General features: G+C 45.4%; 1 long non-coding RNA gene across 1 annotated transcript; it reads right to left on the bottom strand.

Moving 5' to 3' along the window:
- Positions 1–22,160: 22,160 nt before the first annotated feature.
- On the bottom strand, positions 22,161–24,121 carry LOC124684341. Its single transcript, XR_006996987.1, has 3 exons — positions 23,647–24,121; positions 23,200–23,290; positions 22,161–22,594 (listed from the first exon to the last, which is right to left on the bottom strand). It is a non-coding gene; the product is annotated as an uncharacterized LOC124684341 (long non-coding RNA).
- Between the last annotated feature and the right edge of the window lie 547 nt (positions 24,122–24,668).

Genomic DNA, 24,668 nt, shown 5'->3' with positions numbered 1-24,668 from the left:
TACCCAGCTTCGGAACACCTGCACGATGACAGGGCCTACTGCTGCTTGTCTGGAATTATCTGGGCGCTTTCGCGTTGTTACAATGAGTTGTGGTTGTCTCGTCTCTAGCTCGAGATCTGCCCTCAGGGCTCCCGGGATCCGGCTTATAAAGGCGCACGGATCTAGGGTTTACATGGAGAGTCCTAGCCGGAATACAAGTTGCCTAACTACGGTACAATGTCTTGCCGTGTACGTCAAGGATCCACCTATTCCTAACTTGTCGTCATGGATCCGGCTTCCTTCATGGGCCTTCACGGATCTGACTCCTGGCATAGACCTCTTCGGATCCGGGTACCTCTGTAGGTCGGTTCGGATCCGGGTACCTCTGTAGGGCGGTTCGGATCCGGCTACCTTCCTAGGGCGGTTCGGATCCGGGTACCTCTGTAGGGCGGTTCGGATCCGGCTACCTTCCTAGGGCGGTTCGGATCCGGCTACCTTCGTAGGCCGGTTGGGATCCGGCTCCTTGTTCCTGGGCTGGACATCTTCCATCTTGATCAACAACAACTGGGCCGCCCGGTGGGCTATATGCCATCACCACCATCTTTGGGCCACCCGGGCTTGCCGGAATCGGATCATGTCGATGGTATACCTATGAAGTATATCCACAACAGTAGCCCCCGGAGTTCTCCGAGATTCACCGTTCTTCCGTCCAGCTCAGCTTGCGCATGTATCTTCATCCTTTGGCTGGAACGAATAATAGAGAATCTTGAAGGACTCCAAACTTCATATCTCCTACCAAGTATTGGTCGGAAACTTCATGATCCAATGGTCAGATTCTTCGGAGGTACCATCCAACGTAATCTTCGGTATGGATCCGACTAGCCAAAAGTAGGTTCGGATCTGACTAGCCAAAATATAGGTCCGGATCCGACTACAAAATTGTAGTTGCGGATCCGACTACCAAAATTGTGGTGCGGATCCGGCTACCAAAATTCAGGTGCGGATCCGGCTACCAAAATATAGGTGCGGATCCGGCTACCAAAAATCTAGGTGAGGATCCAGCTACCAAAAACTAGGTGCGGATCCGACTACCAAAAATATAGGTGCGGATCCGGCACCAAAAATATAGGTGCGGATCCGACTACCATAATGTAGGTGCGGATCCGGCTACCAAAATTCAGGTGTGGATCCGGCTACCAAAAATATAGGTGCGGATCCGGCTACCAAAAATCTAGGTGAGGATCCGGCTACCAAAAATCTAGGTGCGGATCCAGCTACCAAAATTCAGGTGCGGATCCGACTAGTTAGCCAGATTTTCGCCATCTTTGAAATTTTTCTTGACATAACCATATGTATGTAGCCCCCGAGCGTTGAGTCGGCTTGCTCCAAGGAGACTCGATGCTCAGAAACTTAGCCCCCAAGCGTCAAGGTGGAAATTTTTCGGTTAGTTGCTCCAAAGAGAACTTCATCGATGTAGCCCCCGAGCGCCAAGGTGAATTTACTTCAAAATTCGGCTTGGAGCTCTTAGAGTAGCTTTATCTTTATATGTGACTTAGGAATAGCGTAAATCCTAAGCATCTATGCGGAAATTTCCAGCACTAATACTCGAAAGGAAACACACTTTTCACTTCAGATCAATATCGCAGCCCCCGAGGGTTGGTTCCGGCTAAGCATAGCGGAATCAAGACTCAAGTTGCTTTTCCAGCTGTGCACGCCATGGATCCGCCTAACCTTCTCTCATTGGATCCGGCTAGCTTCCCCTGGGGCTTCGCGCGGTGCTAGATCTGCTTGGAAACACCTTAAATCGAGGACTGTTATACGTCCAAGTGTCATGTACCTGATACATAAACATAAAAAAATATTTGTATTAAATTGTTTCTTTGATCATGTTCAACGAACAAATGTAAGGCGGAACAAAAACGGCCTTTGAACAAATGTTTTAAAGCTGAAACTATGCAGCAGTTGAACAACATAAAACTGTCAAGGCGGAAACAACTCGACTATCTTGAACAGATTAATGTAATTTATATGTTTTAAGCAAGTGCTGGTTTATCCGTTCTTCTGGTTTATATGCTTGACTTTTCGCGAGACGGCAAACTTTAAACACAGAACATCTGCTGAGGCGATAGCGCTTAATAGCGAAACAATCAAGAACCTCAGAAACAGAGGCCGGTTTTAAGTACCGAGATGTCACTACTAAGGAATCCACATATAAACAACAGAAAACGTGTAGGCCAAAAAACTCAAGCTAACGCCCGAAGGCGGAAATTTTGCAGCGTACTGGAGCCTTAAGCAGCAAAAACAGTACAAAGTTTTTCACGAGCGCGAGGCAAATCGTGGGAAAGATATGACCAACAGTGAAAGCGGTAAAAGACTCAGGATATGAGTGAACCAATCTTAATCTCATGATCATAAAATTTTAAAATATTAAATATAAATAGGGACTTAGCTGTTTGGAGCGGAATCAACGTCGGTCGTGGCGGTTTTTCTTCGACGTTCCGTCGAGCCGGTGCGAGATTGATCGTCGCAGTGGTCCTGTCGGTGCGGATCCACCTTTAGGTGTGGATCCGACTTCCAAAAATTTCGGTGCGGATCCACCTACCAAAATTTTGGTATGGATCCGGCTACAAAAATATAGGTGCGGATCCGACTACTAAAAAATAGGTATGGATCCGGCTACCAAAAAATAAAGGTGCGGATCCGACTACCAAAAACATAGGCGCAGATCCGGCAACCAAAAAATATAGGTGCGGATCCGACTACCAAAAACGTAGGCGCGGATCCGGCAACCAAAAATATAGGTGCGGATCCGACTACCAAAAACGTAGGCGCGGATCCGGCAACCAAAAATATAGGTGCGGATCCGACTACCAAAAACGTAGGCGCGGATCCGGCAACCAAAAATAGGTGTGGATCCGGCTACCAAAATATAGGTGCGGATCCGACTACCAAAACCAGAATTTGAAATTTCCAGGTTTAAGGCGGATTCTTCCGTGGAAAGCTCCAGCGACTCGGATCGGATCTTTGCAGCTGCGTCCTGCTCGGCGGCGGTCGTAGCTACATTACTTACCAGTGCGTTTCCGTCGAAATCAACGGTCTCGCAGATGAAGATGTGGAACCCGCCCGGTTCCGGCCTCCGTACGCCGCAGGCCCCACGGTGGGCGCCAACCGTCGTTGCCTAATCGACGGTACCTCGGAGGAGGGATCCTCACGAGGGGAGAAGAAGTAGGGGCCATAGGGCGGAGTGCACACGGGACGGTGGTACGCGAGTTACCCAGCTTCGGAACACCTGCACGATGACAGGGCCTACTGCTGCTTGTCTGGAATTATCTGGGCGCTTTCGCGTTGTTACAATGAGTTGTGGTTGTCTCGTCTCTAGCTCGAGATCTGCCCTCAGGGCTCCCGGGATCCCGCTTATAAAGGCGCACGGATCTAGGGTTTACATGGAGAGTCCTAGCCGGAATACAAGTTGCCTAACTACGGTACAATGTCTTGCCGTGTACGTCAAGGATCCACCTATTCCTAACTTGTCGTCATGGATCCGGCTTCCTTCATGGGCCTTCACGGATCTGACTCCTGGCATAGACCTCTTCGGATCCGGGTACCTCTGTAGGTCGGTTCGGATCCGGGTACCTCGGTAGGGCGGTTCGGATCCGGCTACCTTCCTAGGGCGGTTCGGATCCGGGTACCTCTGTAGGGCGGTTCGGATCCGGCTACCTTCCTAGGGCGGTTCGGATCCGGCTACCTTCGTAGGCCGGTTGGGATCCGGCTCCTTTTTCCTGGGCTGGACATCTTCCATCTTGATCAACAACAACTGGGCCGCCCGGTGGGCTATATGCCATCACCACCATCTTTGGGCCACCCGGGCTTGCCGGAATCGGATCATGTCGATGGTATACCTATGAAGTATATCCACAACAACGACCTTTGTCCATTTCCATGTACTTGTAGCTCAACTGTAATTAAATTATTTAGCTCGATCTGATTCTTTTACTATTGTACTATGTTGCCAAATTATTGTTGTTTCCATTGTGACGGCAACCATGCTTACATCTGATTGTTGTGTTTTAACTTAAGGTTTAAAAAAGGGGGCATATACTAAATAAATGTTTTCGACATATTCTCAAGACAGGGGTGGTTCATCAGGAGAGTAGAAGAAAAACCTATGTAACCGGCGTTGGAGATGCGCCCACCCAAATGAATGGCACGGATCAGTGACATGCAGATGGGGCCCACCCTCTGATGATTACGCCAAACTGAAGAAAGTGTGATCTCCTCCAACGTGATTGTGGCCTTCGGGCTCGAAGCTTGGGAACGACGTGTGGCGAACTTGATCTCCCTGGCGTCGCCAGCGACAGGAACTGGCTGTATACAGGAGGCAGCGTCAACCTCCGTCGAGGTAGCGGACCCCTCCAGCTTCCCATCCTAGGCGAATGAGACATGCAAGAACTAGTCTCACAAGCCGCCGACGATCTCCAACCAGCCACGGACGACGATGAGCATAAATCCCGGCCAACCCTGCATGTAGAAGACAAAAAGTGCTTACCTTGTGACCCATCGACCGGAGACGAACCGCGCTCCCAAAACCTAGACAATGAAGGGAACCCATCATCAACAACTTGTTATGCATCTAGCTGGATCCAAGTTCTACGTCTTCTTGTTACTCTTCCGCAGGAAGTGTGATACCTGTCAACTCAATAACCTCTTCATTTATGCCAAGCATACAAAAGACCTCCTCACTCTTTGCAGAAAAGAAAATCCTAACACTTCTTTTCTGAAAACCCTTTGCAGAAAAGAAACGTGAGCGGTGTAAAGCCAACCACCTCCTCACTAATGGAGCCAAGAGATAGCTGGACATCAAATTGAACAGATCATATGATGCCCCATTTGCATCACCTTATTGTCAAATAAGAAAACCAGGTAGCAAGATTTAACTCATTTAACTGGCATACAATGAACCACAAGGCCTCAAATTTGAAACTGAAACCTTTAATTTGAATGATTTTGGTAGGCCAAATATCCACAAGATTTAGCTGCAACTACTGAGACCGGAAGTACGAGTTGCACAACTGTATTGATGTTTTGGCCAAGATACTTATAGGTATAGTGATTGGCACTGGAGTGTATGTCAAAGCTTCTCTATTTTTGTACAACTCATGTTGGTCAATTAATGATCTGGTTCGAGAATAGATTTAAGCTTATATAAAGGTCAGCAACCAGTCATTAAATATCAACTCAAAACTGAAACAATGAGTAGTCACTGCTATATAATTTGATAAATAACATGTACTGAAAATAATGACCAGGAAGTACACATCCACGGGAGAAAACTATATCAATTCACAGCCATCCCTTAATCAAATACCGGCAAACAAAAAGGCTGCACAATTCCGAAAGAGATATATCTATCTACATTTATTCCTAAGATTTACATCATATATTTTCGTTCCTTATTTTTCCTTGGAACTTTGCAAATTATTCAGGAGCAATGCTATGAAAACCTGCTATGTAATAAGAGATGCCGAATTTTAACCAAATAAAGAACACATGCCTAGCATATCACTGAACTGGTCCCTAGTTTCTCTGCATTGATCTTGTCTCAAACCAGACTTTACCTTGAAGCAGTTGTGCAATGTCTGCAACTTGGGGGATGGCACGAACCGCTTAATCTCGGCTAGAAAGGTCGGAAATATGTAACGAGGCTTCTTCAGCTCCTAGGTCACCCACGATGATCCTGAAACCCATGTTCCCAACAAAACACCTGATATCCAAGAACCACTTTTAGCAAATGTGGCATCTAAAGCAAGTTTCGGACAAGGGCGCTCATTAAACTTGAATCTGATGCACACTGGGGTATCTAATATTCAGCGGATATATCTAATATTTGAACTTGCTTGATTCTTGTGGAAAACATGTCTACGGGAGAGAAAAATATTCCATAGGTGAACCTCAAAGAATGCCTTAAAATCACCATGCTGCCTCTTTCTTTCTGCATCCTTCACGAGAACACCATTGCCCGAATTAATTTAAATTAAATCAATACACAGAAATATAAGTGAGAAGCATTGGATCTATGTCTTTTAAAATTTTAGCAATTTCACTAAGCTATACATTGTATAATTGGCACATTATTTGTGTGGCTGAATTGTACATTAAATTTAAACAACTCACACTGTAACATGGAAAATTGGAACATTTGCTGCCGGTGGTCACTTTTCCCAAAACAAAACAATAGTAACTAACTTTTTATTTTCCTCTTTTTATAGTGAGCAACATGCAACAAATCCGCCTTTTCAATTTTCATTAATAAGAATAACTTGTGTTTCTCTCTACGTAACAATCTGGTGCTTCAATAAAATCTCCCTAATGATATTTTGGTTATACCGAAAAACCATAGTTTGGCAAAAATAACTAAATAGCAAGACGCAATCTCCTCCTGGTAGCATTATAACCACTTCCCTTTCACACTGCTAGATGACATGATGGTCAAACACATGAAGACAAGCTTGCGCTACTCATGGGAGAGAGCATCGGTTTTTCAACAATTGTGCTATTCAGACGTGGGAATTCGTTTGAGCAACTGTGTCATATGTGTCAGTATAATTTAAAAAGAAAATGTCACTTGAATATGGTAATGCCAAACGAGCAGTCAATGTGAGCTAAAGAGTCAACTCAGGCATATCATGTCATTAGTATTTGCATACTCTACTATCTCCTCCCAGCATACTTGATCAGGTCATGCACTATCATCAGAGGATTTATCTTTTGGTTATATGTAACGGAAAAATTCATTTACCTTCGGATGTTATTTATTGCATGTTACCACTTGCCACAAAAATCATATTATCACAAATTTTATTGTTCAGTTAATATGTAAAATATGAGATCTCTAAAAAAAATGAGAACGTACAGAATGACAGAAACTCCACAACAGTAGCACTCCCACATAGTTCAGAGTTTCCCTTGCCCTCCAAGATCCCAAAGTTCAATCGTGACATTTCTCTTTGTGACTTTCCACATATTAAGATCACTTAGAAAACTAAGATATTAATTCAGGATAAATATGTACATACAATTGGAACCATGTCCTCGTTGCAGCCACGTGTCTGAGAAACATACCAGATATAAATGTCAGTTTGAAGAATATACGAAAGTCAGTAGTAGCAAGAGCAAGGAAGTCAAATGAGATATATTACAGCATTGCTCCAAGCATCTATAGATTACCGTTTAACAGAGAGAAGTTTCCATTAAGAAATTCCCCCGATGCTTTTCTTTACATAATTAACACACAACTGTATAACTATTAAAATATTACATACTGAAATTTCATCGCGCACTTATTTGAAGCTACAATTTCCAAATTCCATGGGGTTGTGTATTTCCTTTTTCAACAAGGAACTTGGATTTTGTATGGTGATCAACCCAATCTACAGGGTATACACCTATACTGATGTATTAAAGATACACCAATCGATGTGTATTTCTTTCTTGGACCATAACAGGCTAAATTAATCTAGGATGCAAGAGCTCAAGTGTTCGGTGTCTAGATGGAAACACCCAACTTTCCTTAAAAGATCATAAGCGGCATCAAATACCTCAAATACAAAGGGTGAAAAGAGCACTGAACCATGGCATTAATCAATTCCGTCATAGCTTATGGTTTCATCAACACATTGGTAGATTTAATACTGTAATAACTATTGTATGATTATATTGTAGTAAAATTAGGGTTATACCTCTGATTGAATTAAAAAATCCACGTCCCTGGTCGCTAATCCTGCTCATGACCATGGTTGCCCATGTGCAACTCCTCTCTTGGTCTCTGGTTCTCCCTCGTACTCAAATCGCCAGTCACGAGATCTACAGGGATGCGAGATAGATAGTGGTTGTCCTAGATAAGATTTGGATCAATATACAAATACTCTAGTTTATTTAGAATGTCCTTTTATTTGTTCTCCTTCTCCAAGAAAGCGATGCATAAGTTAGCAAACTCAACTAAAATCATCAAAAGATAATAGCGCAGCCTCATTTGAAACTAACAGGCTCTATTTATTTATTTATTCTCTCACTAGTAGAAAATCTCTCATGCGTACCGGTTCCATAGGGGCATTAGTACCGGTTGAGCAACCGGTACTAATTATCCGGCACTAAAGGCCCCCCCCTTTCGTACCGGTTGCTTACGAACCGGTATAAAAGGGGCCTCCACGTGGTCGACCAGGAGAGCTCAGGGCCAAGGAGCTTTGGTACCGGTTGGTTATACGAACCGGTACCAAAGGTTCCCCCGCGGCGAGGAATTTGCCCGAATCTTCGCCGCGGCGAGAATTGAAGTTTTAGGGTTTTTGGAGGGGTTTAGGGATATCGGTTTGTTTCATATCGCGTCGATGCACCGGAAACGCGTTTGGGTTTATTGAAGTACATGAAGATCAATATGATGCATAGCAAGTTGGTGCATATAATATAACACACATGTAATTGCATAAGATCGCAAATTAAGAAGCACTATGCATGAAGATCGATCTTCATGCATAGTAGTGGTACTCTCCGAGCCGTACTCTATATATTACATGTAGCATAGTGGTACTCTTCGAGTCAACTATATATGTAACATGTACATCTTCATTCATAGTGGAACTCGCGAATGGTGGTATGACGTCCTGAAGGAAGAATCCCGCCAATTCCTCGGCTATTGCTATGAAGCGGTCATCGATTGAGAGCTTGTTCCGCTTTGTTGCCAACTATAAAAGAATAAGATACAAATGAGTACATGAGATATGTGTGTGTGTATATATATATTCAAACCACAATGAAACAACTATTACTCGAAACTCAGCACAACTTATGATAAGAAAACAAATTTGTGAATATTGTTTTCGTACCTCTTTATTTCTTGCATTATTAATTCTCTCGCCGACAATTCTGTGGATGTACTCGCAAACGTAGAATCCACGAGAGATCAGTCCCTTGTGGTTGTTGCGGGCATTTCTTTACAAGAATATAAGTCAATCAAACAATAGTCAAGTATGATAATTAAAGTTGTGTGGACCTAGGTAGTACTACTTACTTTCGCCTTCCATCGCAGCCTCCGTGGCCATTCATGGGACGTATCTTCCTTGATGAAAGTTGCCCATACGCTGCCCGACAAAAGAAAATGCATAAAAGAGTTATCAATTAGTTCATAGCAGGAAATTAACGAAACAAACCGATAACAATTAAAATTACCTTTTGAGCATTAAATAACAAGACAAGTATAGTTCCGGTTCTTTGCTTAGTGAGTCAAAGACTTCAACTTCTCCGAGTTTGCATATTGATGACGAGAAGAATAAAGTGAAACCTACGCACGTTTAAATATGTAGTGTCATATATATAAGGCATTAGTTAAAATTTTGACATACGGTGAGCAAAATATAATGTGTTATAAGACGAGTAAGACTCACTTGGAAGTTGTAAGGCCAAATTATTAGGTTTTTGTCACGTTGTCGCTTCAAAAACCTTAGCAAAGTCTCCGGTGTATCCTTGTTATAGACGGGATCTTCTATGGTTTTAACATGCATTGTGTGCGGATCAATGAACCCAATGTTCGTGATTTCATCCCTTTTGCATTCGAGTATCTTCGATCTGCATAATATAGCGCACAAAGGATTATAATCTGCAGACAATGAACGAGCTGAGCTAAAGACTTCTCAAATTAAATAAATCACTTACAGACAATAGGAACCGATGATAGATTTGTCGAGGGCCCGGAGATTGTATAACCGGAAAAGCTCGTTGAAGTCAACGTTCACACGGTATTCTCGGAAGTAGTGCTCTTCCCTAACTCGCACCATGATAGTCTCGATCCCTTCCTTTGAGGCATTAAGGTACCACGAATGCAAGCTACGCATACGTGTTGGTAGCTTCCTGAGATTCTCGACCAAATCTTTCCCTTGAACAAATTGATATGCTTGTTCAGCCAAGGCGTAATCGGTTGTGTCTTGTCGAGAACTTTGAACGGCCTTCCCGTCAAACACCTTGAGAGGCTCGACCGATTGAACGGGTTGTTGTCCGAGCTGGTAGACTTGGTGTATCCCTTTTATCTCCACGATACCCGATTTAACGGGTTTTGTCGCCTCGATCATCTTGTCATACGACCTTTCAATAGAACGCCTATAGTCGGATGGCGGCGATGGTACAGGGTCATATAGATTCTCAACGGTACGCACAACTTTCTCCCGATCTAGTGTCTTCTCGAAAGGTATCTCCGGCACTTTCGGTGCAAAAATTTCTTCACCTCGGCCCGAACGGCCTCCGCGTTTTCCTCCGGAGTTTTTTCCCAAGGTAACTTCTCGGTAGGCGGCAGTTTTTCTCCTTTCTAGCTTTCTTCCTAGGCGGCGTACCGTTCCGCTTAACGGACGCTGTCTTACGCGGAGGATCTCGAGATGGTGGACTCACGCCGGGGTCCCTCTCGGGTAGGTGTGGACTTGGCTGCTCACCAGGACTCGCCACCAGGAGGAGTCGATGGCATTTGCTGCTCATGTGTAGGAGTCGGTGGCCTTTGCAAAAGGACGACGTACTTCTTCGGCCATAGGGCGAAACCGTGCTTGACATCGGCCGGTGTCCTCTCATCTTCACCTCTAGGAATATCAAGCTCCACTTTTTCAAAACCCGAAACAACTTCATCCACCCCGACACGAACACAACCAGGTGGAATGGGCATATGATGGTGCATTGCTCCATCTTCACTTGGGTACACATAGCCGACCGCCACCTTAACGGACGCGGTCCCGATTAACATATGTAGCTCGCAATCTGTCTTCTCCGTGACATAATCCACGGGGTAGCTTCCTCCACATCCGTCAAGATGCGAGGAACCGACACCGCTTCTTCGCCGAGATGGGGCAGCATCGGCTTGTGGATCCCGTAGAAACAGCGGCTGATCGGGTGCCCTCTCGATTTCTCTCAAGAGCCTCCACCCTAGATAACAACTCCGTTACAATGTCGGCGTCCTTCTTCTTCTTTCGCGAACGGCTTCTATAAGTGTCGGCGCTGTCCGGCCACGCTTCCTTCATGGTGAGACCTGGGCGAGCTCGTACCCGTCCAACATGTTCGGGGTTCCCCGGAGCGAGTGTCGGCTCGTCATTCTCTCGATCGGGAATGTACTCTCCCTTTCGACCTTGTCAATTGCATCTACAAGCTTCGGTACAATTGCCTCAATTTTGTCCTTCCATTTTCCCTTCGCAATGATCAACCCTGTCTTTGGGTCCAACCCTGCCCCATGAGCGAACAGCCATAACTTGGACCGTTCGGGCCAGTCCCATGTCTGTGGAGTGATTCCATGATCCATCAGTTTATTCTCAAACGCTGTCCACTTCGGAATGGCACTCTTGTAGCCACCTGACCCCAAATGATGCGGAAGTTTCTTCTTTGCAGCATTTTCGGTATTTTTCTTCGATCGGGACACAAAAGTAGACGATTGCTTATACTCCTTAAATGCGGCCCAGTGATCTTTTATCTTCACTAGATTATCATCGAATACTTGGATCTTCATTCTTATATTTGTCCCATAAATTTTTCTTCCATGTCCGGAATTGTATGGCCATCTTCTTCCATGTCCATTCCTTGACTTTATTCTTCCGGCCTTCCGTCATGTCTTCCGGTAGGCTGAACTTTGTCATGAGCGTGTCCCAAAGAAATTTTTTCATCGCGTCGTTGACATAACTAGCACCACTCTCCGGGTTCTTCGGCTTATGCCACTCTTGAATGCTGATCGGTACATGGTCCCTAACAATAACTCCGGATTGACTTGTAAATTTGCGGCAAAACTCCTTGGGCTCCACTGGTTCACCATTATCCTTGAATGCCGTGAGGGCTAACCTGCCCTCGCACTTTAGCACCCGCGTCGGGCCTCGTTTTGATCTAACAGACTTGCTCGATGATCCAGAAGGCTAAAAGAAAAATTATTCGTTAATAAGTGCAATACAAATAAATGAATGCATCTAGGGATGAACATATAGACTAATTGATACATAGATATACACCTCGCCGGAGTTTGTGATGGACACTTCATTGTCTCTTCTAACTTGTTCAGACTCAAGTCCCTCGCCAAAATCATTCGTAAAGTCTTGGAACTCGTTGTCATCTCCATCGTCGGGTTCCGGACCACGGGCACTCTCATAGATCAATTGCTGCACCGCTTCTTCCCCTCCTCATCTCGGACGAAGGTGCCGTCCTCCATACCTCAATGTCACTGCAAAATTAAGAAAGCAATTGTATTTCATTCATCATGTAATGATCATATAACAGATTGCTAGATGGATAACAATTGAAATGAAGAAAGCAAAAAAAACGCTAACCCTAACACTCGGCGCTCCTCCTCTCGCTCTTCTCTCTTTTTCTCGACCCTAACCCTAACACTCGGCGCTCTTCCTCTCGCTCTTCTCTCTTTTTCTCGACCCTAACCCTAACACTCGGCGCTCTTCCTCTCGCTCTTCTCTCTTTTTCTCGACCCTAACCCTAACACTCGCCGCTCTTCCTCTCGCTCTTCTCTCTTTTTCTCTATTGATGCATAAAAGGGAAAGCTTCAAAGTTACCCATTGAAAACTTGATTTTTTCTCCGCCTAAAATTTTAAAATATGATTAATAATCAAAATCCCTATTTGAAATTTGAACTTCATCAAAATTGGAAACTAACTGTGTCATTGTGTCATTCTTTCTATGCAACGTATGAAGACATAATGATCTTGCAGCCGACCAAATTAGCGTAGAGAGTTCAATATGTCAGTAGAGAAAATTCGAATGCCAAGAATTCTTCTCCACTCCCACTCCACGATCACAGAGCCATGGCGGGAGGCAAGACGACACGCACAAGGCATCTTCCTCACGCTCTCGCTGCGCCTGCTGCCCACGCCCTGCGGCCTGCTCCTCGTCTTCCTGCACGCCCTCACCGCCGTCTTCTCCGCCGTCGGCTGCTCTGGCTCCTTCACGGCCGGCCCGGCGCCCTGGCACACGGCGCACACCGCGGGCGCCGCGCTCACGGCCATCTTCCAGGGCGCCGTCGCACTGCTCGCCTTCACCCGCGACGTCCTACGTCCGCGACGACGACGGCGCCGTCATCCTCTACCTGCGCCACCAGCTCAACAAGACGCTCGACCCGCGCCTCCGCCGCGACTGGCGCCGCAAGGTGGACGCCTTCGCGCGCCTCCGCGCCGACGGCCGGCCTCCTCTCCGACGCCTCCCGCGCGCTCTGCGTCGGCGCGTGCCTCGGCCAGGAGGTCGCCGCGCTCCGCCTCGTCGGCGTGCGCCGTGCCGTCGGCATCGACCTCGCCCCAGCGCTGCCGCTCGTCGTCCGCGGCGACTTCCACGCTGATGGCGTGTATTTCACACGTTCGTTGGGCAACCCCAAGAGGAAGGTATGATGCGCACAGCAGCAAGTTTTCCCTCAGAAAGAAACCAAGGTTTATCGAACCAGGAGGAGCCAAGAAGCACGTTGAAGGTTGATGGCGGCGGGATGTAGTGCGGCGCAACACCGGAGATTCCGGCGCCAACGTGGAACCTGCACAACACAACCAAGCTACTTTGCCCCAACGAAACGAGTGAGGTTGTCAATCTCACCGGCTTGCTGTAACAAAGGATTAACCGTATTGTGTGGAAGATGATTGTTTGCGAGAAAACAGATAAAACAAGTATTGCGATAGATTGTATTTCAGTAAAGAGAATTGGACCGGGGTCCACAGTTCACTAGAGGTGTCTCTCCCATAAGACGAACAGACATGTTGGGTGAACAAATTACGGTTGGGCAATTGACAAATAAAGAGAGCATGACAATGCACATACATATCATGATGAGTATAGTGAGATTTAATTGGGCATTACGACAAAGTACATAGACCGCCATCCAACCGCATCTATGCCTAAAAAGTCCACCTTCGAGGTTATCATCCGAACCCCTCCGGTATTAAGTTGCAAAACAACGGACAATTGCATTAAGTATGGTGCGTAATGTAATCAACAACTACATCCTTAGACATAGCATCAATGTTTTATCCCTAGTGGCAACAACGACAACACAACCTTAGGGGTTTCGTCACTCCCCGTGTGTCAATGCGAGCATGAACCCACTATCGAGCATAAGTACTCCCTCTTGGAGTTAAAAGCATCTACTTGGCCGAGCATCTACTAATAACGGAGAGCATGCAAGATCATAAACAACACATAAGCATAACTTTGATAATCAACATAACAAGTATTCTCTATTCATCGGATCCCAACAAACGCAACATATAGAATTACATATAGATGATCTTGATCATGATAGGCAGCTCACAAGATCCGACAATGATAGCACAATGGGGAGAAGACAACCATCTAGCTACTGCTATGGACCCATAGTCCAGGGGTAGACTACTCACTCATCACTCCGGAGGCGACCATGGCGGTGTAGAGTCCTCCGGGAGATGATTCCCCTCTCCGGCAGGGTGCCGGAGGCGATCTCCGGGATCCCCCGAGATGGGATCGGCGGCGACGGCGTCTCGGTAATGTTTTCCGTATCGTGGCTCTCGGTACCGGGGGTTTCGTCACGGAGGCTATTTGTAGGCGGAAGGGCAGGTCAAGAGGCGGCACAGGGGGCCCACACCACGGGCCGGCGCGGCCAAGGGGGGCCGCGCCGCCCTAGGGTTTGGCGCCCCGTGGCCCCTCTTCGTCTCTCCTTCGGACTTCCGGAAGCTTCGTGAGAAAATAGGCCTCCGGGCTTTTATTTCGTCCAATTCCGAGAATATTTCTTTACTAGGATTTCGAAACCAAAAACAGCGTAGAACAAAGAATCGGCACTTCGGCATCTTGTTAATAGGTTAGTTCCAGAAAATGCACGAATATGACATAAAGTGTGCATAAAACATGTAGATAACATCAATAATGTGGCATGGAACACAAGAAATTATCGATACGTTGGAGACGTATCACACGCGCAGCCCTTCGCCGACGACGCCCTCGGCATAACGTCGAACACCTTGCGGGTGTTCGATGGCCGGCGCCGAGGCGGAGGAGCGCAGCAGCTTCACGGCGACGGCTACCACGGCGACGGCTACCTTCACGGCGACGACAAGCTTTGCGCGCAGGGAAAGACGCCGACGACAAGGCAAGGACGACGACGACGAGGTGCCGTGGTGGAGGACGTACCTGCGGCGGCGACGGCACCGGACGACGGCGTGGCGCTGGCGCGGAACGGCGGCGACGGCCTGGACGACGGCGTGGCGCTGACGAGGGACGGCGGCGACGGCCTGGACGACGGCGTGGCGCTGGCGCGGAACTCGGCGACGGCGAGGTGGTCTCTGCGGGTGTGAGAAGAAAGGGGAATTGGGGGGAAGAGCCCGCGCGGCTAAGTGAAATAGAGGGGAAGAGCCTTTGGTACCGGTTGGTACCACCAACCGGTACGAAAGACCTTTCGTACCGATTGGTGGTACCAACCGGTACCAAATGGTTTTTTTTTTGTTTTTGTTTTTTCTTTTACTGTTTTCTTTTCTTTTGTCGTTTCTTTTTTATTTTCTGTTTCTTCTTTCTTTTCTGTTTCTTTTTCTTTTCTTTTGTGTTTCTTTTCTTTTCTTTTTATTTTCTATTTCTTTTCTTTTCTATTTGTTTTCTATTTCTTTTTCTATTTCCGTTTGTTTTCTTTTCTATTTCTTTTCTATATCCTTTTTTATATTTCTTTTCTATTTATTTTTTATTTTCTGCTTCTTCTTTCTTTTATTTTGTGTTTCTTTTCTTTTCTTTTTATTTTCTATTTCTTTTCTTTTCTATTTCTTTTTCTATTTCCGTTTGTTTTCTTTTCTATTTCTTTTCTATATCCTTTTTATATTTCTTTTCTATATATTTTCTATTTCTTTTCTATATATTATCTGTTTCTATTCTTTACTCCCGCCACGACGCCGTCCGCGCGGAAACTTTCCCGCCACGTACGACGGAAAAAGGCGGGAAAGAAAGAGCGGGAATAAAAATTTATTACGAGTGAACTCGAATTAAAAGTACATAGCTTAACCGAAAATTAAAGATACATGGCCAAATTCTACTCGTTGGAGTCATTCAGTCATACTCGTGCCTAGCCCCGTAGTAGTCGCCACCGTAGTCGTCGTAGTCGCCGTCATCATCGTCGCCGGCATCGGGGTCGCGGTACTCGAACGTCGGCGGGTGAGCACGCGTGGGCCGGGACCGAGGGTAGCGCAGGCGGGGGCCACGGTAGGCCATGACGCCCTGGAGAGTCCGGCCGCGCCACCACAGCCGACGGCCAGCCTCGTTGAAGTTCGGAGGAGGCGGGCCGCCCTCCTCGTGCCTGGCAAGCGCCCTCTCACGCCGATTGATGAAGAAGCTTTCCCAAGTCGGGCTGTAGTCGGGATGCCACCGGGGATTCCTCCGCTGCTCCGGCGTGAGCTCGAAGTAGTAGTGGTTCGTGATGGCCATCTCGCGCGCCACACCTAGAGGGACCGGAGGGACCGGTACGCCTCCGACGCTTAGCAACCAGCCGGTCGGGACGCGGTAGCCCGGCGGGCAGGGGTAGTTCGAGGCGCAAAGCGCCTCCGCCTCCCGGGGTTAGAGATGCGATGGAAGCCATGGGAGAGAATGATGAGGTTTGCAGATATGAGTCTAGATGTGATATGTAAATGGTGGCCAAGCCTACATATATATAGTGAAAAAATGGCGGGAAGACAGAGGCGGGAACCGGTGGAAAGCGCGGGAAGAAAATAGGCGGGAAGACAGATCGAGGAAAACCTTTAGTACCGGTTGGTGGGTGGAACCGGTACTAAAGCTGTCGGCAGGATAAGGACGCCCTGCTCGATGAGATATAGTATGTAGCGCACGACGCCCTGTCGGTGGGATAAGGACGCGTGGGTAACCTTCAGTACCGGTTGGTGGGTGCAACCGGTACTAAAGCTGTCGGCGGGATAAGGACGCCCTGCTCGATGAGATAAGCCTCGGAATTTCCCGTGGCGGAACTTCTCGAATATGCCCTTGGTGCACATGCCCTATATATGGCATATTCGGAAGTTCCGCCTCGGAAAAATTTCCCTGCAAGCCCGTGACTTAACTAGTAAAACAAGCCAACCATCTCCATTGTTAATATCTTACATACAGTAACATCATTACACAAAAGTGATTTCCATATTGAGATACACAAGTTATGATCCCTATATGTAGCTAGCTAGTCTTCCGAGTTTTCTTCGCTCGTTTCCCTTTCTTCTTACTCGCGACGCAACCATGGACAATCTTCATTGTTTAAGATGATGCTTGGGTCAATTTTTACCTTGAAGGGTGGAATATCGTCAAACTTATTATAATCTTCCGACATGTCTGTCTTGTCCTCTACTCCCACGATGTTTCTTTTTCCTGAAAGAACTATGTGCCGCTTTGGCTCATCGTATGATGTGTCCTCTTGCCTTTCTTTTCTTTTTTTCGGTTTGCTAGACATATCCTTCACATAAAAAACCCGAGCCACTTCACCGGCTAGGACGAATGGTTCGGTGTCGTACCCAAGATTCTTGAAATCCACCGTAGTCATTCCGTCATCGCGGGTCTACTCGTACCCCGTCTTTCGAGGTTGAACCATTTACACCGGAACAAAGGGACCTTGAAATTAGGTCCATAGTCAAGTTCCCATATCTCCTCTATGTACCCATAATATGTGACCTTGTTCCCATTGCCATCTTCCGCATCAAAGCGGACACCACTGTTTTGGTTGGTGCTCTTTTTGTCTTGGGCGAAAGTGTAAAATGTGTTCCCATTAATCTCGTACCCTTGAAAAGTCGATATAGTAGAAGATGGTTGCTTGGCCAACAAGTACAGCTGCTCGTCATCGGTGACATTCATGAGACGTGTTTGCAACCAACCGCCGAAAGTCTTCATGTGTTCTCCATCAATCCAATCTTCACGTTGCTCCGGGTATTTAGAGCGTAAGATCTCCTTGTGTTCCTCTTTGTACGGAGCCACCAAGATGGAATTAAGTAGAACCGTGTAGTGTGCTTGAGTGAAAGAATGTCCGTCCATACACGTTGCTGATTTCTTTCCTAGCGTGCCTTTTCCACGCAGTCTCCCCTCATAGCGCGATTCAGGAACACCGATCGGCTTAAGGTCGTGAATAAAGTCAACACAAAACTCAATGACCTCCTCTCGTTCCATAGCCCTTGGAGATGCTTCCTTCCGGCCTAGCACGGTTATGAACGTACTTCTTTAAGACTCCCATGAATCTCTCAAAGGGGAACATGTTGTGTAGAAATACAGGACCGAGAACGCCAATCTCTTCGACCGGGTGAACTAGGAGATGTGTCATAATATTGAAGAAGGATGGTGGGAACACCAACTCGAAGCTGACTAGACATTGGACCACATCCTTCCGTAAATTTTGTAGAGTAAGTGGATTGATCACCTTCTGAGAAATTGCATTGAGGAACGCACATAGCTTCACAATGGGTACTCGAACATTTTCCTGCGAAGCCCCCTCAATGCAACCGGAAGTAATTGTGTCATAATCACGTGGCAGCTCATGAGACTTTAGGTTTTGAAACTTTTTCTCCGACATGTTTATTATTCCCTTTATATTCGACGAGAAGCCGACGGGACCTTGATGCTACTCAGGACTTCAAAAAGATCTCCTTCTCCTCTTTGGTAAGAGCATAGCCGGCGGGACCTTGATACTTCTCTCGGATTCGAGGTTGTTTCCTTCGTGGATACTTTGCCGGTCCTCGCCGTGCATCCGGTGTATCTTTTGTCTTCCCATACACGCCCAAGAAGTTTAGCAGGTTCACGCAAAGATTTTTCGTCACGTGCATCACGTCGATTGCAGAGTGAACCTCTAAGAATTTCCAGTAGGGTAGCTCCCAAAATATCGACTTCTTCTTCCACATGGGTACGTGTCCGTCAACATCATGCGGAACAGATTGTCCGCCGGGACCCTTTCCAAAGATCACTTCTAAATCCTTGACCATATCATATATAACTTCCCCATTAGGGCGGGTAGGCTTGGTTCGGTTATCTGCCTCACCTCCGAAATGCTTTCCTCTCTTTCTTACGTGATGTTGTTTTGGAAGAAATCGACGATGCCCTGTGTACACATTCTTGTTTCCCAAATAAATACTATCAGCTCTCACCTAAACAAGTGTGTGCATGCATTGTATCCCTTGTTTGACCGCCCTGAAATGTTACCAAGAGCAGGCCAATCATTGATGGTTACAAATAACAACGCTCGTAGGTTAAATTCCTTTTGTTCGTGCTCATCCCACACAGTACACCTTCGTCACGCCACAACTCTAAAAGTTCTTCAACCAATGGCCTCGTGTACACATCAATGTCGTTGCCGGGTTGCTTCGGGCCCTGGATGAGCACCGGCATCATAATGAACTTCCGCTTCATGCACAACCAAGGAGGAAGGTTATAGATACATAGAGTCACCGGCCAGAGTGCTATGACTGGAGCTCGCTGCTCCCGAAAGGATTAAAGCCATCCGTACTTAGACCAAATCTTAAGTTCCTTGCGTCATCCGAAAATGACTTGAACTCTCTGTCGATTTTTCTCCACCGCGACCCGTCGGCGGGTGTCTCGACGATCACATCTTTCTTACGGTCCTCTTTGTGCCATCGCAACAACTTGGCATGCTCTTTGTTCCGGAACAAACGTTTCAACCGTGGTATTATAGGAGCATACCACATCACCTTCGCAGAACCCTCTTCCCGGGGGTGGACTCACCCTCAACATCGCCAGGGTCATCTCGCCTGATCTTATACCTCAATGCACTACATACCGGGCATGCATTCAAATTCTCGTACTCCCCGCGGTAGAGGATGCGATCATTGATGCATGCATGTATCTTCCGCACCTCTAATCCTAGAGGGCGGACAACCTTCTTTGCTTCGTACGTGCTAGAGGGCAACACGTTCTCCCCTGGAAGCATCTTCTTTATTATTTTCAGCAACTTTTCAAATCCCTTGTCGAAGTACCATTCTCTGCCTTCCACTCGCAGCAATTCCAGCGTGGTACCCAACTTTTTTCGACCATTTTCGCAATTTGGGTACAACAGTTTGTTGTGATCCTCTAACATTTTCTCCAACTTCAACCTCTCCTTTTCATTTCCGCAGTTCATCTTCGCATCAAGAATGGCCCGACCCAAATCGTCATCCGGGTCATCAAAACTCGGCTCATCGAAAATGAGCTCTTCTTCAGCTTCGTCTTCCCCCATTCTACTACCACCGTCTTCAGTGAATAAGGGATAGTTGTCACTATCCTCTTCTTCTTCGTTGTCTTCCAATATAACCCCTCTTTCTCCGTGCTTGGTCCAACAATTATAGCTGGGCATGAAACCATTCTCCAGCAGGTGGACGTGAAGGGTCTTCGAGGTAGAGTAATCCTTCATATTCTTACAGGAACTACATGGACAATACATGAAACCATTCGACCGCTCGTTTGCCTCAGCCACGTTGAGAAAATAATGCATGCCGATAATGAACTCGGGATGGACCCGGTCACCGTACATCCATTGTCGACTCATCCGCATTTTATATGTATATCAAAAATCATTAAGTACACAACATCATGGATATATGAGTGACCAACTTAATTAATATTCAAGTTCATCACATAAAACTAAGTTTTTTTATAAAAAAGAAGAGGCTCACCGAGGTTGTACGGTGCCGGCTAGGGGACGACGCTAGCGATCGACGGCGGTGAGGACGGGGATGATACTAATTAAAACCTACAAAATATACCATAATTTCAGCTCAAATTGATTATAAAAAAGTAAAATCCCTAACTTAGGCATTTCATCAAACACCTTGCTAGCACTAGAAAAATAGTACGAGTTAAACTACCAAAGAAATGAGCTAAATTAGGAACGCCGGAAGAAAGGATGATATTGCTAACCCTTGGATAGATGCATGCCGTTAATCTTGTTAAAATGGTGGAGAAAAATAAAGATTATTGGAGTGTGAGAGGTGGAGAAAAATTTAGATTGTGAGGAAGAAGAGAAAAATGAGAGCCAGCGGGGGGCTCGGGACGATCTGGGCGATTTTGATATGGCTGGGTACCCTTTCGTACCGGTTCGTGTTACGAACCGGTACCAAAGGTCCAGCCCGGGCCCCACCACGCGTCTGAATTTTGGCCGAAGACCTTTCGTCCCGGTTCCTAACACGAACCGGTACGAAAGCTCCTAACGAACCGGTACCAAATCTCCTCGCCCGCCAGAGCCATTCAACCGGTATAGATAACCCCATTGGTACCGGTTCGTAAGGGAACCGGTACCAATGGCTTAGATGGATGAGAGGTTTTCTACTAGTGTCTGTACATGATGCTTTGATGATTTAAATAGAGTGTGCCTCATTTTATATATAGCCAAAGACATTTGAGTGAAATTAAAAAGTCAAAGTGCTATGTATGATACCTCAAGTTGGATTACGCTACAAAATATCCAAGATCGCGGAACACAACCTAAGTTAGGTATAAATAAAACATAAAATTGGTAAATTAATTCTATCAAGAGGTCTTACAACACCCTCTAGACCACACAGGAAGGCTGGGATTTGTATATAATCTTCATAGATATCTTGAGGTAAATTAATAGTGGGTACATAAAGATGCAACTGAGAATAGATTATGAGATTTAAACCTTCATATATATCTTGAGACTGCAAGAGTGATCCACCTATTCAAAATTTAAACAAGTTATGATCAGGGACTAAGGATTAAAAAAGTATTGTCAAGTTCATTAAGCTAATTGGAGTAGAAGGAAGACAAATCTGTATAAGTTTCTACCATATAAGCATGTTGCAACCCCTTGTACCAGCATCCTAGACAGCTTTGTAAGCTCATCTTGCATCAGTACCTCATCAAAACATGTGGAGCACAACTGAGAGTATAGCATGCCATCTCAAATACAGTCCAAACTACCTGGACAATAATGATTGATTAAAGACATTTGACCAGTCAGAATCGACTCTTTTTTGCATCACCAAAAGAATAACACAGAACATCACCAAAAGAAGAATGGAGGGGGAGAGGAAAATACATCTTCGAGAAATCTCATCTTGTTAGGAACATATATAACTTAGAACTCCATGAGTTGACATATCACTATATTTCCTGTTTAGAAACTAAGTACTAAACACTGATAACTTCACGAATCCTAACAAATGGTATGACTCCTGACTACACAAGAGACATATGTGCGATAAGATTCATACAGAGATCAATCAATAAAATTCTATGTAGTGACAGATCAAAACTTTGTGAGAGCTAACAAATGTCACATTGGATGATTCAAGAAGCTTATAATTACAATCAATAGAAAGCAAAAAGGCGACAAGACAGAAAGCAGTACCGGTGAACAAAAGTGCTCTAAGAATATGGAGACCCTGAACAATAATAGCATTCACATATATTCCGTAGAGTACAGGGTGGCAGTGATGCATGTGTTAGCACAACAAATCATATGATGACTCCAATTCCTGATGGGATGAGAATGCATTAGGCAGAATGAAGTCCAGTTGTGACCACAGTTCTGCTAGGCTTTTTGAAGAGGTGGTCCAGTCAAAAAGATCTTGTTGTTATCCATTGGAATGCACATTAACTCCCTCAATAATTAAAATTTCTTATTTTTCAGCCGATGCCCCTGGAAAGAGAAGTAGCGGGATGTCACATAAATACATAGGGAAGGGGGAGAAACATGCAAGAACAATAATTCAGAGCATGTACTATTCTATCACCTCATCTAAAACAATATATTTCTACTTATAAGTAGCTGATAACCATCTGGTTACTTATCTATTCAAGTTTGATATTGTCAATTTTATTTTCTATGGATTGCTTCCTAGAGTATGTTGTTACTTTGATGTGAGCACAACATCAAGGTTGAGCTAATATTAGTATTAGTATGAAAGAAAATATATGTGGATGGTATAAAATCTAATGGTTCAAACCTGACCAGTAACCGACATATTTCTTGGCATTCAGGTCTACATAGAGCACTAAAAAAATACTTCCTTATGCCAATACTCCAGAGTACAGACTCTAAGAACCTAACTGACTGCAAGTTTCTAAGAAATAGGTAGGACAACTACCTAGGAAGAATAGGAAACCAGTTTAGTCTTTTTAATTAGTAGAGATAAAGAAGTTGAGAGATGAACAAGGAATAAGTTGCCCTGGACAGCTTGAATATGGAAAAGTACTGCTGTTATATATGTACTCGACTGCTTCAACAAGGAAATCAGTTTTTACCTTCTCCAATGGATACACCATCCTCCTACAGGCAACAAACTTCCCCTGAGTTCCACAGAAGATAACTTATTTGTGACCTTGGACCGTAGAGCTGCAATATGTGACAAATTCGGAAAAGCTAATATTGTTAATTGTAATGCATGAAATATTAAATCAATAGCAAGGACAACCTATCATGAGAAAATAGGAGGAAAATATGTCTAGTCCTTCCCATGTCAGTACCACCATACATACAGACCTGGAATAGTGAATTATGTGAATAATCTCAAAATAAGACAATGCTTCCACTGATTTTGCGATTTTTCACTAATTTAGTAATTTTGAGTAGTGTAGGGTGAGGATGAGGAAATTACAACAATGCATGTCTGCACTTTTTTTGATCGAAAGGAAGAAGCATACATCTCAGAAATATTGTGAAACATGAAGAAGGTAAGCTAGAAGTCGTACCTCCACAATGACATGTCAACGAAAGTCTTCGCCTCAGCGGAAGTGGGAAAATGACCAGATGCGCAAGCCTCTACCAACAATCTGAAAAAGCTAAATCTCGAGGTAGAAGAATAGATTATCAGCCAAAGCATCCATCTTTCTTGGTAAAAACAAAATAAACTTAAACCTAATCATAGTGCCTGAAAACATGCTTCCATTGGTTGTTTGCCACATGGTATCCTGGAAGTCGCGTAAAGATAGCCTGCTAGTTCAGAAAACGCCAAATATGTAGGAAGATTAAAAAGGACAAATATGCAATATGCTTGTACATACATTGAAAGTCGTAAATAACAGGATTTCGGTTATCAGCATTTAATCTACCTCCATCACATGAGGACAGATCATGTTAGATTTTCGTGTGTAAATTGTGAAGCACAGAGAAAAAAAAAGATGTATATATAATGATATAGAATTGTGTACACACAAACCTGACCTAAAAGTTAGAACATCTACCGTTGAGTGAGCAGCCTCTGAAAATGTAAGCAATTGGTTGAGCTTGTTTTTTCATTCAAACCCTCTAAATTGATTGCTCCAGACTCTTTTTTTTAGATAATAGACACTAAAGTGCCCGACTTTGAATTAACAAAGCCAACAACGGCGAACACGGTACAAAGTGCTGAACCCAGCTTACAGAACGATGCCACACACCCACACGAACTACCAAAGAAGCTACAGCCGGAAGCGTGACCAACATGCTCAGCCAACGCGCCTACGAGGACTCGGAGTAGAGCCGGAGTCTACAGTGTCGGGCCGGAGCTCACTCGAGAGCGAGCCATTTTTCACGCGCGCGTCAAACAACACTCCTCCGTCGCAGAAACGCCACCGGAGGCCGACCACCACCGGGGACCGGCCCACGATGCTCACACACCGAACAGCAGCGCCAAGGAAGCTCGACAAGGGAAGGGCACGAAGGAAGCCTTGCCAAAGATCGCCGAAGAATCACCTCCGTCGCAACCTTCGGTGAGCCTTGTGCTGTGGGCTCC

Source organism: Lolium rigidum, chromosome 1 (genome assembly GCF_022539505.1).
Source record: "Lolium rigidum isolate FL_2022 chromosome 1, APGP_CSIRO_Lrig_0.1, whole genome shotgun sequence".
In the NCBI taxonomy this organism is placed as follows: domain Eukaryota; kingdom Viridiplantae; phylum Streptophyta; class Magnoliopsida; order Poales; family Poaceae; genus Lolium; species Lolium rigidum.
Note: the sequence above shows the minus strand (reverse complement) of the source record. Positions and strands in the feature narration are given on the sequence as shown.